Raw genomic sequence first — 17,391 nt, 5'->3', positions numbered from 1 at the left:
GGATCGCCGGAGCCCAGCGGGTCGAGGCTGTGGTGGTCGGGAGCGGCCACTGCACTCCAGCCTGGGCAACAGAGTGAGACTCCAACTCAAAAAAAAATAAAAAAATAAAAATGTAAAAACAGAACAGGCAGTGGAGGCCCCCTCTTTTTTTATTTTTTTATTTTTTTTGAGTTGGAGTCTTTCCACCACTCAGGCTGGGGTGCAGTGGCACGCTCACTGCCACCCCAGCGTCAACCTGCTGGGCTCAGGCGATCTTCCGCCTCAGTCTTCCAAGTAACCAGAACTACAGGTGCGTGCTACCACGCCCGGCTAATTTTTTTTATTTATTGTAAAGACGAGGTCTCACCAAGTTGCCTGAGCTGTCTCGAACCCACAGGCTCAGGCAGTTCACTCACCTCGGCCTCCCAAAGTGCTGGAATTATAGGCCAAGCCACCAAGACCGACCCCACTCTTAATTTTATAGTCAAAGAACCCCACTCCTCTGTGGACTCTCCTCTTAATTTTATACCCAAAGACCACCACCGCTCTGTGGTTTTTCTGTAACACTGGCCATTTTGATTTTATGTATAAAACCAAACTGCATGGATTCCACCAATGTAATCTCTCCTTCTCTGAACGGTCCTCTCATTTCCCCAAGAACCCTGGAATCAATGGAGTTATCCTGGCTCTGTTACTTTACACTTACATAACTTTGGACAAGTTATCTGAACATTGGTTTCTTCACTGGTATAATGATTGTTATAATAATAATAATAATAATAATAATAATATATATCTATCTCATAAGTTAGAAAAATGAACCAAAAATTTGCTGACATAAAATATGTGAGATATCTAGGAAAGTGAATAATATGTGAGATATCTAGGAAAGTATATAATAAGCACTCAAATGTTAGTTATTATTGTTAGCTATTATTATAATCTTCTTAATAAGCCCTGCCAAGTATAATTTCAAAGTCTGTTTCTTTTCCTTTTAAAAAATAAGTTATCATTCCGGTTAAGGTGGAAAATAAATGTACATTACTTGATTTCCCAATTTTATCCTATCCAAGCAATTAACACACCAATGCCTTTTTAAAACCATTCATTTATTGTAAATACCAAGGTGGGATAAATACAAATACAATAGAATATCTAACCTTCAGTACTTTTCAACTAATTGAGTTAATGAATATTTACCAAGCATTTACTATGTGTTGCATTATGCTAGATTGTAGAGACTAGAAAAGAAAAACCAGGAGGTGTTTTCTGCCCTCAAGGAGCTTAGAATTTGGGTACATATTCTGGCATTAGAAAGTAAGAGAAGACATCCAAAAAACAAAAAAAACCACCTGATATGAATTGTGAAGGATAAGTAAGCTTTAGTCAAGCAAAGACTAGGAGAGAAAAGGTTTTCCAGGCATAGGGAACAGCAGGAACAAAGAAGACATGGAAGTATGAAACAGCTTTGAAAGTTCAGGATTACTGGAGTAAGAAAAAAACATGATAGAGAATACTGGGAGATTAAAGCGGATTTGTAGTTTACGGAGAGAGGCAGAAGTCTGGTAGAATTTCAATCTGCATCATTTAAAATAGGAGGAGCTAGCCAGGCTCAGTGGCTCAGCCTACAATCCCAGTACTTTGGGAGGTCGAGGTAAGTGGATTGCCTGAGCCCGCAGGTTCGAGACCTGCCCGGACAACTTGGCGAGACCTCATCTCTACAATAAATCAAAAAATCAGCCGGGTGTGGTAGCACGTGCCTGTAGTTCCAGCTACTTGGAAGGCTGAGGCGGAAGGGTCGCGGAGCCCAGCATGTCGAGGCTGCGGTGGCCAGGAGCATGCCCCTGCATCCAGTCTGGGCGACAGAGTGAAACTCCGACTCAAAGAAAATAAAAATAAAAATAAGATAAAATAAAATACAAGGAGCTAGTGATCTTATTAGCTAATAAAACTACACCTTCCTCAGCATCAAATTTTTTCCAGCTGAGCTCCCCAACCTATAATATACTCACTATATTTTCACACTCGCATAATGAGACATTAGGCAAGTCCCTTGGCTATTCTTTGTGTTGTCAGTTCCTCATTTGCAAATTGGGATAACAATCATGCATCACAGGGTTCTTTTTAAATGAGATACGGTTGTCACATACTTAGAACAGTACTTGTCACGTAGAAAGTGGTCAACAAATACTAGCTAATATTATCTGTGTGTTGCTCTGGTCTCACTCATCCCCAAGAAGCTGGGGCTGAGGGGAGGGTGCTGTGATCAGTGACCCATGACTATGGTCATTTGTATGTAAAACTTATTTCTGATCCAATAACCTTTCTGGATTTATGATTATGATACATAAATTCATGACTCTGAAAAAGGAACCATTTTGTGAGTCCTGGTTCCCTCACTTACAAAATGAGGGCAGTGATGTTTGTTTCGCGCCTTATAAAGAAAAAATAAGGCAACTTATGACACACACTTAGCCTAAAGCTCTCTCCACTAGTAGCTCCTCTGGGGTAAAGGGAAGGCCCTTCATAACAAAGCTAAGAAGGCTGAAAAATTAAGTTACTCATTCAAAAACACAAATGAAGCACAGATGCTAAGCGATGCTCTCCTTTCATCATGGAAAACAATACCTATTGACCTCAACTCGACAAATGTGCCAGAGTAGAGTTGAGCAGAGTCAACTGTGTCACTATTCCCTGAGCCTCTCTCCTGCCCCTCTTTTCCACTCCCACCCCTGCTGTCAGAGAGAATGAAAGCAAAGAAAAACTGGGCTGGGCGAGTTGGCTCACTCCTGTAATCCCAGCATTTTGGGAGGTGAAGGTGAGAGGACTGCCTGAGCCCAGGGGTTCCAGACTAGTCCGGGCATCTTCGCAAAACCATGTCTCTACAATAAATAAAAAAAACTAGCTGGGTGTGGGGGTGTGCGCCTGTAGTTCCAGCTATTTGGAAAGCTGAGATGGAAGGATTGCCTGAGTCCAGCAGGTCGAGGCAGCAGCGGCCATGAGTGTGCCACCGCACTCCAGCCTGGACAACAGAGTGAGACTCCGACTCAAAAAAATAAAAAGAAAGAGGAAAAAAAAGAAAAAAACTGTTGCATGTTCTAAATGTTGTCCTTTGTGTTCTTTTTTCCTGCACCAATGTAAATAATAATTGCCGTTTTCACTTGTTAATTAACCAATTATGTTTTGGTTCCATGATGTGCCAGTATTTGCATTTTTAGTCTGTTATCTCTTTCTCTGGAATCCAAGGGGCTTTTTTCTATAATTTTCTATATCAACCAATGTTTTAGAAGTAATACCTTTACTGATCATTTACTTTTGACGAATTAAGTAGCTTTGATATTACTTTTCTCCTTGTTTAACTCTCCTTCCTTACCTCTCTCAGCCCCGTCTCTCATTTGCTCAATCCATGAATGTCTCTCTCTTTCTTTCCCTCAACTTTCCCTCCTGTCAGGAACATTATACTCTCCTATGACTAGAAAATCTAACTCAGCTTTGAAGACCTTGCGCAATGAGCACCCCTGTGAGAGGTGTCCTCTGGTAGGAGACCATTCCCTATTCCTTTAATTAAATTAGCTATTTTTTCTCAAGATCTCAGGGTATACAGTCCTTATCTCTATGAAAGCACCTGCCATCTTATATAGGAATTAATGCAATGTCTGTACTTCCAAATAGACTATAGCTATCTAAGGGCAGGAACAGTATCTTATTCAAAGTGAGCAAGTGTTTATTGCATGAATAAATGAAATAAAAATGAGGTCCCAACTGCTCCTCCCAGGCTTGCATCCTTTTGACTTCTTAACGCCTGGGAGGAGTCGGCCTTTCTCTGGCACAAAACCTTGGGTGTATCTCTTTCTTTCTGGGGACAGCGGCCTATCCTGCCTCCCAAGGCTACCAAATGCGTATTTTAAACTTTACAGAAAAAAATGTGTTACTTTATTTGTTGCCACGGGTAGAGTGGGAAACTGGAATATGTCCCTATTGCTCCCATATTTTTCTAACCAAGGATTCCTCTGATTTTCAAATCATGGCATGAAGTCTCTGCATATTTTAGGTGCTGTAATTCAAAGTCTACAGATGGATAAATGGATGTAAGAGTGAACAAATGTATGAACACAACACTGCTTGGTTTACTAGCAATGAATTTCTGATCAAGTGTGCCATCACCTGAAGTGGGTCATAGCCTCATTGTTTATTTATTACTTGACACATAGGGAAGAGAGACTTATACTGTCCCTTATCAGCCTTTTCTCTGCATCTTAATTTGGTTTCTGTTCGTGTTTTCCAGCATTGAGAAGTAAGAACTGATTGTGATACTAGAACTAAACTTAGATATTAAAAAGGACTCAGGACTTTATATTTGAAAGTCAGCTGAGCCCTCCTCATCACCCAGCTCAGCCCATTGTTTTTCCTCTCCCCACCGCCTGGAGCCATTCACCCGTTCAGTGGAGGTGACACCCCCCACTTCTGTTTCCAATCACTTCTTCAAGCAAAAGGAACATGGAGGCAGAGAGATCACCCCACATAGCTTTGAGGAGCTCTGCAGCTCTGCTCAGCCTGTCTGCACTGCAGCAGATCCAAAAAGTGAAAAAAGAGGAAGGCACTGGGGTGTTACCATCCCTACTCCTCTCACCAGCATCACACAGCTATTCTGAGGTTTATTCTCCACAAGCCACTTAATTATCATGCAAACTCTCTGTGTCTTAAAAGAAAAGAAAACAGTATCCATGACAACGCTGAGCAAAAGAGACTAAGAATTCTGTCTTACTGTTTAATTCTTAGGCACATATTATGTAGAGTGTATTCTTTGCCCACAGGAATATCTGGTAGGAAGTACAGGAAATCTTAGTGAAATATTTCTGCTTACAAAATGAGGAAAGATGGGGCAAACCCATGTCAACACAACACTTTTTGAAAATGAATTTTTTTTGTCAAAAACTATCAATTCAAGAATAAAATAAACCCATGTATTGTAGGACCCATTTACACGTTATTCATGTGGTGCCTGCTCCTTGGGTATCCCCCAGGGGGCAACAAAGAGCTTTTTTCATTTTTTAGAACACAGGGCTGTAGGACGTTCTGGGTGCCTCTTTTTGGGCCACAGAAATCTCAATAGACAGGTTCTATTGTACAGACTTCCTGGGACCAACCCGGCTCACAGGGAGCTGGGGGTCTGTATTATATTATCAGTTAATTTGTTCTTTGCCAAATCTAAGGACAAGCACATCAAGAAGCATTTAGGGTTGATTCAGGAATTTCATGCAACTCTGCCAGTTTCTTGCCGAGGCACAAATGGTTGGTTACCATGCCACTTCTCCTACTGCAGACGATATCCAGATATCTAGAGTGGTTTAAGCTAACAACATGGAATATACTACCAGCTGACTGGACAGGGACTCCTGGGCTCACTTTGTTGCAGCTACAGATTCTCACAGTGCCACTTAAACTTCTTGAGTTTATCTGAGGAGTAAGCCAACGGTACAAGTAGTAAGATGGTATTCATTGGTACAGTAGCTTTGGGAAGCTTTGCAGCTTAACCTCATCCATCTGCAGTTTTGCTTTCCACAATTTCAGTTACCCACAGACAACTACAATATAAAAATATTAAATGAAAAATTCCAGAAATAAACAGTTCATTAGCTTTAAACTGCACATTGTTCGAGTAGCATGATGAAATCACATGCCACCTCGCACCCATGAATCATCTCCTTGTCCAGCGTATCTAGGCTGTATGTGCCACCTGCGTAGGTCATTTAGTAGTTGTCCGGGTTATCAGATTGACTGTTGTGGTATTACAGTGCTTGTGTTCAAGTAACTCTTATTTTGCTTAATAATGGTTCCAAAGTGCAAGAGTAGTGATGCTGGCATATTGTCATAATTGTTCTATTTTATTAATAGCCGTTGTTAATTTCTCACTGTACCTAATTTATAAATTAAACTTTATCAGAGGTAAGTATATATAGGGAAAATATTGCATGCATATGGTACTATCTGTGGTCTCAGTCATCTGCTGGGGGTCTTGGAATGCATCCCCTGTAGATACAGGAGCCAAATGTACAGGCAATTTTTCATAAACCACAGCCCCCAACTTTCAGAGCACATACTTGTTGGGACATATGCTCTTGAAAGGGACACCAAAATGATAACAATTCCCATAATCCAGACCAATACATGGGTCATATTTTTATAAAACATCATTATTCTATATACTGCTTCTAATTGGGATGATAACAATCCACTCACATGACTTACCTTCTCAAAGTCTCGAAGAGCCTGGGTCTGTACCTGAAGGGGCTTCTCAAATGCTCTCAAAGAATATGCCTGCCCAGAAGGGACTTTTTCACCACTTCTCCAGGTCTGTGACTGCACTGGAGGGCCTCGATCTTTAGTGTCACTAAGAAAAGCTGTCAGTGAAACAGAACAACAATAAAGAAGGTTTATATAGTAACGGCACTGTGATCTGGCACATTGCAAGAGAATTTGTTTTCTGTCAAAGACAAGCCAAAGCTAGGCCACATAGAAACAGCTCACATAAAGTAGCCTGTGGTCGGCCATATTAATAAGGGTCGTCAAAGCATCAAATAGTTTGTATCCATGCCCCTTTGCGATGTGATAGTAGTACTCCTCGATCAAGAAGCAGAGTCTACTTCTCCACCTCTTGAAGCTGGGTTGGCCAAGAGGTTTGCCTTGATCAACAGAATACGATGAGAAGGCCACTCTACGAGTTCCAGAGACTAGGCCTTGAGGGGCCTTGCATTTCTGCTCTGGCTTTCTTAGCACCCCAAGACTACCACACTGCGCAGAAGCCCAGTCTACCCTAGTGGAGAAGGAACTGCCGTGTTCAGGAAGATGAAGTTGTCCGAGCCGACTCCAGTCACCACCCGCCCGACATGTGAGCAAGGCTGTTTGTGAACCTCAGGCCCAGTCGAGCCATAGAAGACAGCAGCCATCTGAACGATCTCAAGTGAGAACTGCGGAACAGAATGTCCAACATGCCAGAACAGAATTGTGTGGAAATAATAAATTGTTGTTTTAGACTAACATTGAGCAAACTTTTTCTTTTTCTTTCTTTTTTTCTTTTTGAGTTGGAGTCTCATTCAGTCACCTGGAGTGCAGTGGCAGTGGTCCTTCCACCTCAGCCTTCCAAGTAGCCGGAACTACAGGTGTGCGCTACCACGTCTGGCTAATTTTTTATGTATTGTAGAGACGAAGTCTCACCAAGTTCCCCGGGTTGGTCTTGAACTCAGGGGTTCAGGCAATCCACTCACCTCTCAGTCTCCCACAGTGCTGGGATTACAAGCTGAGCCACCGAGCCTGGCCAAAACTTTTTGTCAAAGGGCCAGACAGCATTTTAGGCTTGTGGACCAAATTGCCTCTGTCATAACTACTCAACTCTACCCTTGTAGAACAGAGCAGGCACAGACAATCTGTAAATGAATGAGCGTGACTGTGTTGCTACAAAACTTTATTGACAAAAACTGGCTGTTGTCCCATGAGCTGTGGTTTGCTGGTCCCTATTTTAGCCTTTCTAAGTATTTCTACAAATCTCTCTACAGAGAGTTTTTCAGGTTATTACTTAAGAACAATAACAATTTTGACAACCAACATCTTTAACGGGCATTACAGGCTACAAAATAGTCTCTCGTGAATTATTTCATGTATAAAGTCACTGCAACCAGTAAAAGAGACATAAATTGGTTTTACCGAGGAGTAAATAAGGGTTCAGAAGGATTGCTTGTCCAAGATCACATTGCTAAAAAGTGGTACAATCATCTCTCGCAACTCATCTTCCTTAGCAGCATGCTGATACTGTGTTACTTTAGCAACTAAAGGGACTGCAATAGGTCTAAGAGTCAGGGAAAAGCAGGCAAAGGAGCAGAGACTCAATCATTCCATTAGCCAATGGAAGCATGGCTCTGCAAGACCTCAGTGAAGTCCAAACTGCTCTTAACCCTGTGATTACTTTTGAGAAGTAACATGTGAATAAACAAGCGATGAGAGCTCATTCAAGCACAATACACAGAGAACCTGCATAATCCACGTTTGTACACCTAACCCTGAATTGTGCCCCACATCTTTAAAAGAAAAATTGAAAAATCAAATAACAAAAAAATAATAGTCACAATAAGTAAGATTTACTAAGTGCTTATTCCTTGACAGGCTCTGTACTAAGAGCTTTTCTCACTAAATCTTACCGATGAGAGTGGCATTATTATTACTATATTCATTTTAATGTTGTATTAGGGTAAAGATTTCATGTTAGTAACAGAATTTATGCTAATCGTTTCACAAGTGACTGTAGTTTGACACTTACAGAATCATTAAACATATACAAAGTTCACATAAGTATCTCAGTTATGATTTACTGCTCTGCTTCCCAGTGCACGGAATTATATCTAGCATGTAATTCCCAGCATGGAATTGCTACAGTAGTATGTGTAAATTTGGAAACTCACAAAAGTTTGTGGATATTGCCATGATGAACTCAAAGGGCCCATAATTCAAGAGAATTGTGATCAGTAGAAAACCAAGTATTTAATAAGGTAAGGCTGACAGCATCCTTACCTGCCGCAGGACTTGTTCTGGGCACCATCTCCCCATCATCCTCTGCAAAATAATCTCTGTGGAGAGAAATACACAGCCAATTAATCAGTTACTACCCCACAAGACCCCTAATGCTGGGGTGGGTAAGGGGAGTCACCTACCTAGGTGCTGTTTTTATCTCTTTCTCTTCAAGTACTCATTAAGCTTCTACTACAGATCAGAGAGTGTCAAGTACTGGAGATACAAAGGCACACACCACAGGAGAGTCTCTTGTTGGAGACCACTGCCCTGTTTGAACTCTGCTGAAAACATACTTGGTGTACGTACAAAGTCATAGCCAAAATGCCTATAATGGTAAAGCAAGATAGGCATGTATTCTGAAACAAGTTCTAAAAGTGCAGTGTCTGTTGTGTTGGGTTAGATAAAAAGTTATACACTGTGTTGCAAGCAGCTGCACTATATTTTGTAAACAGTCACGCTTTATCATAAAAGATCAGAACGGAGTTTTCTTTGCACTGTCTGTACCTTGTCCTTGAAGGCTTACTCAACTACGTCATTTTGTACTAATAAAAGTCTGATGGGTAGAAAACTTGGGGATATTGTCTTGTGAGGCAAGTGCCCCTGGTTCCCCCACCTTCTAGTTCTAAAAAGTGTCTGGTGAATTGTGTTATACCACACCATTCCTCTTTCAGGACCCTTTACCACCCAGCTGCACAGGACACAGCAGTTTCTACCCTCATTAAGTATATGTAGAGCCAGGCATTATAGACACAATTTCACAAGTCTTAACTACCGCTGTGGTAATGTTATGAAGGAAAAGGCAGAGGGAACTTAACTAGTACGGGGACTCAGAGAAATTCTGGGAAAGGAACATTTAAACCTTGGGGAAATGGGGAGAATTTCAACCAGATGAAGAATGGTAGCAGAATAGTATTCCATCATGAGAAAACAGCAAAGACCCTGAATCAAGAAGAAGCCTGGCCTGTTTGGGGAAAAGAAAAAGCCAATGTTGCAACCAGACCATACAGGGCCTTGTGGGGTGGGGTAAAGGTATTAATTTTTTTTTTGTCAGGGTCTCATTCTGTCTCCTAGGCCAGAGTATAGTGACATGATCATGGCTCACTGCAGCCTCGACCTTTTGGGCTCAAGTCATCCTCCTGACTCAGCCGCCCAAGTAGCTTGGACTACAGGCACATGCCACCAAGCCCAGCTAATTTTTTTAAAAAATTTTTTGTAGAGACAAGTTCTCACTAGGTTGCCTAGGCTGGTCTTGAAATCCTGTGCTCAAGCAACCTCCCACCTTGGCCTTCCAAAGTGCTGCGATTACAGGTGTGAGCCACCACATCCAGTGTCAAAATGTATTTGGCAAATACCTGCCAAACATCCACTAGGTTTTTAGGCATTATTTTAAGCCTGTGAATGTAACAGTGAACAAAACAGACAACAATCCCTGCACTCATGGAACTTTTACAGTAAGGGGAGACAAATAAGTAAATTGTATAGTAGCAGCTGGGGACAAGTGCTATAAAAAAAAGTAAGGGAGGAAATGGGAAATGTGGATCTGGAGTGCTGGAGGTAGGTAGAGGAGGGGAGGAATTGCAATGTTTAGTAGTCAGGCTTCTCTAAGAAGCAATAAGAATAACCAGGGAAGTATCTGGGGAAAGAGTCTTTTTTTTTTTTAAGTTGATGTCTCACTCTGTCGCCCAGGCTGGAGTGCAGTGGCATGCTCACAGCCACCCCAGCGTTGACCTGCTGGGCTTAGGCGATCCTTCCACCTCAGCCTTCCAAGTAGCCAGGACTACAGGGGCGTGCTACCATGCCTGGCCAACTTTTTTTGATTCATTGTAGAGCCGAGGTCTCACCATGCTGCCCAGGCTGTTCTCGAACCCGTGGGCTCAGGTAACCCTCTCCCCTCGGCCTCCCAAAGTGCTGGGATTACAGTCTTGAGCCACTGTGCCCAGCCAGGAAAGAGTCTTTTAAGCAGAGAACATCAAATGCAAAGCCCCCTAGGAGGGAGCACACTGGAGTCCATGCCTGGGCAGAGTGAGTATGTGGAGAGCAGCAAAAGGCAAGGTCAGGGAAGCAAAGGGAGGGCGGAGCCGGAGTGTAGACTCTCTAGGGCCTTTCAGGACATTGAAAGGCACTTAGCCACATCAAAGAGAGAGTCAGACTGAGTGACTAGTGTTTTAAAGGGGCTGGCTACTGTTTTGATGACTGACTAGCTAGTGGGGAGGGAGGAACAGAGATGACTGTAATAACCCCACAGAGAGAGCTTTCAGCAATCAGCCTATTATTTAAACCCGTGGCTACTCCCAGTCAGTTGTCACCAAAAAGAATTCTGCCGACAGAGATTGAGAGGGCTTCTCTTTCTAAAAACCAGAAGATATTCACAGGGAGGCAGAGGAAGATCTGGCATTTGCTTGGAAATTGATGATTTTTTGTCTTCTCTGCCTTAGGGCTGGGTCTTGGCATCAATCCCACATGGGGCACACTGGGCTGCACATGTCGCTTGGCAATTCTTTAGTATGCAAAAGTAGATCACCAGCTTGTGATTTCTTCCAGGCCCTCTGCTTCTTTCCCTTCTCCTCATTAAAAACTTGCCCTGAGAGAGAACAACGCAGGAGATGAATGTACTAATGGCAGACTCCCCTCTGTTGAAGTAAAGCAGAAGAAAGCCAAAACTATCAAGCAGAACAATGCCTTGAAAAATGTGTGGGGAGGAAATTTATACTTAGCTGCTGCCATTCACTGAGCCATTCTGCCCAGTTCACATCCCCAGGTGACGGTGTTTGCTGTCAGGAGCAAGGTCAAGCCTCAGGCCGAATTCGGCCCATTCAACGCGTATTATTTGTCCCACACAAGGTGGACTTATCTCTCACTTCTCCTGGAAAAGGAGTGGGTCTAACAGCACCGTGCCCACGTCCCACACGGGGGATAGCTTGCCCCCTTTACACAGAACAAGCATGTGTGCTCCAGTCTGCCACTGTCCCTGCTGCTCTCTGTCCTGTTGTCCCAGCTCACATCGCTTATTTGTGATACCTGACTGGCTCCTTGCAGACTTCTGAGGCTGTCACCCTGGGACAGACCAAGTGCAGACAGAATTTCATTTCTGCTTTAAGACACGGTCTTCAGAAATCTATGGGCTTCGACATATAATTCATTCATTTGTGGAGACAAGCTACTAACTGGTTTATAAATCACACTCACCTCTCGGGGCTTTAGTCTTCCCAAATATTTAGACAAGAAGGGCATGCATTTCTAAGGCTCCTTGCAGTCGCTGTGCGATTCTATTCTAATGACGCTTCAGCCATGAGACCCATTTTAATACTTTCCAAGGATCCAGGGTGCTTCCCAGACATGATCTCACTCAGTCCTCCCGGCTCTGCAGAGTCCACGTCACAGACCAAGAGCAGGCCACAGCAAGACCACGCCTAGCAGCCCCACCAGACACCCACCTTTCCACCCCACCCACGTCCACTCAGTATAAATCAATAACTGGAAGGGTAAAGAGGTCACTTTAGATGGGTACTGAGTTACTAGGCGGGTTCACGGTCTCCCAAGAGATTTTCTAAAAATTACTTTAACTCTATTAACAGCTCAAGTTCCCTCTCTTGTTGCCGGGGAGTGGGGTTCACTCAGCTGCTCTGAAAGGTTGGGAAGGAATTTGATGACCCCAAGGGAAGGGGCTCATAGTGAAGAAATACAGAGTATGTGTCTGGGGGATTACAATTTGTGACAACATTTGATGAACCGAAGTGCAAAGAGAATTGGGGGATGGTAGAGACAGACTCCAAGCCTGGACACACACAGACACACACATACATGCACACAAAGCAGGAACATTTGTTGGTAACTTCTTCTGTATTACCTAAGTCCGGAACAAATTTGTGTATCCTTGCCCTCGTTTCTCAAATTCAAGTGTTTTTAGATTTTTTAAAATATAATTTCAAGAATGACTCGTGCTCAGCTAGTGGCTCACCAGGGCCACTTACAGCTCTCCTACATAGATGGCCACGTACAATCTTTTCCCCAAATGCTTTCACTTGAAAGTTTGCCTTTCCTGTATAAATGAACTATACTTTATCTCAGTAAGCCTTACTGTTCTCCTCCTCCCTGCCTCATCAGCCTGTTAATAGCCATACCAATTCCACTGGAACCACACATATCAACGTTCGTGCCAAGATATTCTCCCACTTAATTGGGAGAGCCAAGCATTTTTCAAGTACAGGCCACTCCCAAGCTGTTCCCCTACTTGATTTCTGCATGGCACATCGCCCATATTTCCTTAACTTGCTGGTAAGAGGTTATTACGATGTTAGACTCAAGCAATATATCAACATTCATCACCCCATATTATCTGCTTTTTCTCGAGTTCTCCAGGGTAATTTGAGAATGATCAAAAATAATTGCTCCTCGGAAAGCCGTCTGCCTCCCCTGATATTCTGATGCCATCAAACTGAGCTCTGATCATTTCTTCTGGCAATTTTCATCTTCATTCTTCTAGGTAGTTTCATTTATGGGCAGGGTTATTCAAGGCACTCTGCTTTCTTTGCTTGAAACTGGCCACTGCTACAGCTCCTTTCAAGATTCAAGCATCTCATTGGTCTCACTCGTCTAGACTCTCATAACATGGCAGAGAGGGGCCGACACTTGAGTTTTTTCTTCCTTGGCAAAGGGTAACACCATGAAGGAATCTGCAGAGAGATATTTAGGTATAGACCTTCCTTTGCAAACCACATCTTTGGTGTTACTGCCTCGTACCTTAGCCTGTTTAATTTGTGAAATGAGAGGTAGCCACAGATCGTGTTAATGAATCATCTCACTCACAAGCAATGACAAGGTGGCAGTCATCGTTACAAAGCAGGGTCTGTCGTTCAAAGGCTTGCCGTGGAACCCTTTTTCAAAATATGCCGAATCTGCTGGGGGAGGCAGACATAGGATTCAAAAAGAAAAGGGAAATTTAACAGGAATTTCAGAACATAAATAAGACAGCGATCAACTTCGTCCTGCTGGAGGGGGAGGAGGAACTAGAAAATCTAAAGAAAATAGAGAAGGTCGAATCTTGGTATTAAAGTGTGAGTATAAACACACAAGGAAACATAACAAAGGCTCAGAGATAGGAAAGTGAAGGGTGTGCTCAGGCTTTCTTTTGTCTCCTCGCCCCACTTCCCGCCCCTCCACGTCCCCAATACCCCATCCCAGCCAGAACAGTCATCAACTGCTTTGCAGGACCCTTCCAACTTCCTTTTCTACCTTTCCCTCTCCTCAAGCCTTCCTCCCCAAGCTCTAACCCTCAGGTGGAAGTATTCAGTGAGCCAAGGGTGAAACACAGTGCTTCATTTGCACCTGTCTCCCCAGACATTATAGCTTCATCCAACCACTTTGAACCGCCACAGATGATTTAAAATAATGTCAGCAAGAAAGGCTTGGGCCTGATTTGCACTACTGTAAAAACGCCTGTGGAAGCAGACTAGTAAAAGAACCTGGAAAAATGAAAAAGCCATGGTTAGGGCGGAGGAAAACCCAGGTATCTCTCTTTTTCTTTTTTTTTTTTAACTATTTTTGCCAAAAAGTTAATTCTTATTTTTTAAAAAAACTTCGATAATTTATTTCAATTTAACTCACATAGTTCTTCCTAATTAATGATCTCAATAAAAGATGAACTATGGAAGTTGGAAAAGATTAGTCTCAGTATGGCCTTTCTCAAATGGAGAGATGTGAGGCAGGACAGCAAAATCACCCAAGTTGGCTACTCATCAGGGTCCCCAGAGTCGTTGGCATTGACCCAAACACATTCCTGTCCTCATTCTTGTGCTTTTAAAGCTCATTTGACATGAGTTGCTAGATTCTGGTTCAAATGGAATAAATCTTTCTCATGTTCAAAGATCCATGTTTACATCTTTTCTTTACTTACAGCCCCATTCAACCATGGCAAACCCAAAAGGATTAGAAGGAGAAGAACTGTGGCCTATGTTTTGTTTTGTTTTATTTTTAATATGTGAAGCTCTGGCCCTGACAATTTATACGTGGTAAAAACTTACAATTAATGCCAACTTAAAAGCAAAGACATCTAGAAGTCACAATTTCTGGATTGCCTGTGAATGAATTTGAAGTCATGTTTTCTTGCACTGGAATTTTCCTCAATAATACTAATCTGACATTAAATGGCCATCACGTTGGGTATGGTGGCTTACACGGGAGGTCAAAACGAGAGGATTACTTGAGCCCAGGAGTTTGAGACCAGCTTGGGCAACATAGCGAGACCCTCTTTCTACAAAAATTAAAAAAAAAAAAAAAATAGCTGGACATGGTGGCATGTGCCTGTAGTCCCAACTACATGGGAGGCTGAGGTGGGAAGATCACTTGAGCCCAGGAGTTTGAGGCTACAATGACCTAGGATCATACCACTGCACTCCAGCCTGGGTGAGAGTGAGACTCTGTCTCTATATAATAAAAAAAATATATATATATAATGACCATACTTATTATCATGTACAACCATCACCACCCACTACCAATCCTGCCTCTACAATTTACTGAATGCCTGATACTTTCCAAGCATTTTCTAAGTTTACCCTCACAAAATCCTGTAAACTAGATTCTTTTATCCCTATTTTACAGATGAGGAAACAAAAGACTTGGAAGGATGAAATAAAATGCCCAAGATCATACAGCTAGTTGATGCCGGAGCCTGAACTTGAAAACTATACCTGTTTGATTCCAAACCTTTATTTGGGTCAATATGCCCCATTTCTATCCACACATTTACTGGGAACTCCTCTGTACCTGCCCTTGACTCTGGGGAAATAACCTCTGAGAAGCTGAAGTGAAAGAAAGGGGGGGCTATCTTCTGTGCTAAGGAGATGGGATTTAGACTCAAATCCTGACACAAATTTGCTTCTTGGAATATCAACTTATCCCTGATGGACACAGCTTACACTTTGAGTATTCTGAGTACTGATGTAACAGATGCCATGTGACAAATGAATTAAAATACTAGAAGGAAAATGGCTAGTATGACTTTTTATCTAGGTCCTATCCTGAAAAGTCAGTCACCCATCATTTTATACTCCCTATCTCTAACCAAATTCCTCCAGAATAGTCAACCTTTCCCAAACCTCTTCTGCAATACTTGACATTGTCCCTATCAAACAAGGGGAAATGAATCAACTCAAAGGCACTAAAGGTGATGGAAACAGATACAATCAAAGTGGAAAAAGCCATTAGTGAACAGGCTCTGAGACTTCTCTTCCTCAGATTTTTTTTGTTCTTGCCAGGAGAGACACTAAGTATCTAATTTCTACATTCCATATGTTGCCAAATACCACCCTCCAATTTGGCACCAGAATTTCGAAAATACCATGTATTCAAATGCAAATAGGGTAAAAGTCACAGATACAAAGCCTAAGACTGTCATACACTAAATACAATGAGATTTTCATTTTTTTTCTCATCTCCAGACCTATCATTATAACTTCTGTAAGCTGGAATGCTTCGTTGCCAAAGCCCCTCAGAAGAGAACACCTCACTGTGTCCCTGTGAACCCCCCCCCTGCAGACCAAGTGTGGGCTGACTTGGCTCTGATACAGAAACATCTGCTTTCCTTCAATAAAGGCTCCAATTACTCCCTTCACTCAATACAGTCTATTCACTGAGAGTGACCACAACTCTGGGAGGCAATTTCTGGAGTGCTAAGTCTTCAATAGCTACAGTGAGCCTCACACATCATTGTGCGTCTGCAAAAACTTCATGTTTTAGAACCTTTCTCTTAATTTTGCTTCTGCATTAAATCTTCATCCTAAGGGAAACTAATATTATTTTTCTCTTGGTGCTATCCATCAAAGTTCAGAGAAATCACCTAATGCTGTAAAATTATAAAGATACTTCAAGGAATTATGTTCCTCACTTTGCCTTATGAGGTTATCACACATCCAAATATTGAATACATTGTCCTCTACCTCCAAATTCCTCCAGAATATCTACACCTGGAGTATCTGGCTGAATTTGAATCAGCCAAAGCATGAATGTCACTCTTTCAAAAAAGACATAAGAATAAGCTGTTTTGGATTCAGTCACATCATCCCGGGATGGTATATATGGCCTCTCCCTCCACCTCTAAAACTCACCTTTTGCTTTTTACTTTTGGTCCTGGCAATGCATTCTGTGATTCTCAGTTTTCACTAACAACCAATACCCACAAGGCACTGGGGTGTGGTGAGGCAGTTAGCTCAATCATTCTAGAGCTCTAGACTGAATGTCAAGAGATAGGTGATTTGTTTTCCTTTCTACTTACTTGTGTATTCACATAGCTTTTTCAGTTTCTTTTCTTTGTAATGTCTATTTTTAATAATTTCAAAAAATTACTTGATCCTTGTAGAAATTTTAGAAGGGGGGAAAATATTATAGAGAAATAACAATTTTCAAAATGCTACCACCTAAAGCAACACTGATAACAGTTTCATGTGTTTTTTTACATCTTTTACTTGTACTGTTGAAACCAAAGGTTGTGAGAAATATATATTTAAGAGGAAGAGCTGGGCTTGGTGGCTCAGCCTGTAATCCCGCGCCTTGGGAGGCTGAGGTGAGTGGATTGCCTGAGCCTGCGGGTTCGAGACCCGCCTGGGCAGCGAGACCTCATCTCTACAGTAAATCAAAAAATCAGCCGGGCGTGGTAGCGCATGCCTGTAATTCCGGCTACTTGGAAGGCTGAGGCGGAAGGATTGCCGGAGCCCAGCAGGTCGAGGCTGCGGTGGCCGGGAGCGGCCACTGCCCTCCAGTCTGGGCGACAGAGTGAGACTCCAACTCAAAAAAAAAAGGAAGAGAAAGAGTCAAGAAAGGAGGGACTGAGGGAAGAGGAGGTTGGGAGGAGGA

General features: G+C 42.5%; 1 pseudogene; it reads right to left on the bottom strand.

The window, feature by feature from the left end:
* The window catches only part of LOC103250973, a 24,051-nt pseudogene extending 11,259 nt beyond the window's left edge, over nt 1–12,792 (bottom strand).
* Nucleotides 12,793–17,391: the final 4,599 nt, after the last annotated feature.

This window comes from Carlito syrichta, unplaced genomic scaffold (genome assembly GCF_000164805.1).
Source record: "Carlito syrichta isolate Samal-C Ts95f unplaced genomic scaffold, Tarsius_syrichta-2.0.1 Scaffold135755, whole genome shotgun sequence".
Taxonomy (NCBI): domain Eukaryota; kingdom Metazoa; phylum Chordata; class Mammalia; order Primates; family Tarsiidae; genus Carlito; species Carlito syrichta.
The sequence above is the reverse complement of the archived record's forward strand: the minus strand, read 5'-3'. Positions and strand labels throughout refer to the sequence as shown.